At 40.9% G+C, this 1,779-nt stretch overlaps 1 pseudogene; it reads right to left on the minus strand.

The window, feature by feature from the left end:
- Positions 1-290: 290 nt before the first annotated feature.
- LOC121326102 lies at positions 291-481 on the minus strand (annotated as a pseudogene).
- Between the last annotated feature and the right edge of the window lie 1,298 nt (positions 482-1,779).

Here is a 1,779-nt window from a genome sequence, read left to right on the forward strand (position 1 = left end):
AACAAGATTAAAAACACACTCTTATAATGTAGCGGGTTTTTTATGCTAAAATGATGTTCTTTTTATTCTCTGCCTTGTGTTACTGTTGTGTGTTTCTTTTGTTTTTATTGCTTTTCTTACATTCTTTTCTTAATATTTGTCAATGTTTTATTCATGTGAAGCTCTTTGCGGCAATTTTTATTGTGAAAGGAGCTATACTATTATTATTATTATTATTATTATTATTATTATTATTATTATTATTTATTATTATTATTATTATTACTAGTCGAAGTAGTAGTAGTTTTTTTTCCACTCAGAATGTGTTCTCTTCCTCTATCCCCAAATGAGGGAGGAATGGTCATCAATGGCCAGCTACAGTGAAGTAGCATTCAAGACCCACTTCACGCTCAGAAAAGAAAGCTCTAACTCCTCAACATGGATAGCGAGACCAGACACTTTAGAACTAGTAACAAACTATAGAAATGATCCAAACCTGTTTTGTAAAAGGTGGGCAGAATCATAACTTCCTTATTTTTGTGATCCTGCCTTTCAAACGCCGTCAGGTTATCTAATACATATCTTTAGGAACAACTGCATAACTTTCAGACAGACCAAGTAATTTCAATTTAAAAACCTCAAACCGTCAAAATGACTGCCGTGGCAGCTCAAATGTTAATCCAGGAGTGACCAGGTGCATTGTGGGAACTGTATGCTTGTGACAGAGAGTGAATGAATCCTAGTCAACAATCTCCCTCCCGACCTGTGAGGGCATGGTATAACAGGCAATTCATTCCAGGGTCAGTCGAAAGGGGGGCAGAGTCACAATACCAGAAGTCATCACCTTAATACAGTAGGCAATGTGTCATTCCTGGATTAGAGGATACGTGATTGCACTCGCTACTGAAGAAGGCGTGACTGAGGGTATATTAAGGGATGTGGCGAATGTGACTACATTATTATTTATTAATTGTATTATTATTTAAGGACCACAGGAAGCACCGGGGCCCGTGCCACAGAAAAGGGGGCGGCCGGCTACAACGAAGGGGGGGAGGTCAGGTGACCAGTTCCCCCTGCTACAGTTTGGTTGGAGCCCCAGAAGAGGGAGCTACCAGCCAGGAAGATATTGGGGGGAGGAGGACCTCCCACCATGGCCACCCCCATGGATTCCTCCAGACCCCTCTTCTGGGACATTAAGACTGAGGGGGGAGGTGGCCATTGGGGCCATGTGTGCTTCGTACAAGGAGGGGGATATGTAGCAGGTCGGTAGGAAAGCCCTGCTGTTTAATCGTATTGTTTCTTTATTTTTAGAACAGGGTCTCCCCCTCTGCCCCTGTGTTATTTTGTATTTGTTTATTGTTTTATATTTGTGTATAGATGACGGCGAACCACCGTACATGCATTTTTGTTATTTTGCAGCTTGGATGGGAAGCCCCATCCACATTATAAAACCATTGAAGTAGGTGGCCATCTCCCGAATTAAGTGATTCGTTTGTTGCTAATCGGGAGATGGTCACCTGCATATTTAAAATACAGGATCAGTCACAGCAATCTGCCCAGCCTGACCTGTGTGTGTAGTTTATTTAAAACCTTAAACCTTTTATTTTTGTGCTCCTGTGAGCAGTGTTTATTTTTGTTTTAAATATTTTGTTTATTTTTTCTTTAAATAAAATGGCGCTCACGGTGTCTTTGGTAAACTGCAGCTACCTGACCTGTGTGTGCTTTCTTCTGGTCTGAGTCACCACAACGCCATTTCCTGCCACAGTATACAATAACAACTGTTTCTATAAATATCCACAT

The sequence above is a fragment of the Polyodon spathula genome, chromosome 1 (assembly GCF_017654505.1).
Source record: "Polyodon spathula isolate WHYD16114869_AA chromosome 1, ASM1765450v1, whole genome shotgun sequence".
Classification (NCBI taxonomy): Eukaryota; Metazoa; Chordata; class Actinopteri; order Acipenseriformes; family Polyodontidae; genus Polyodon; species Polyodon spathula.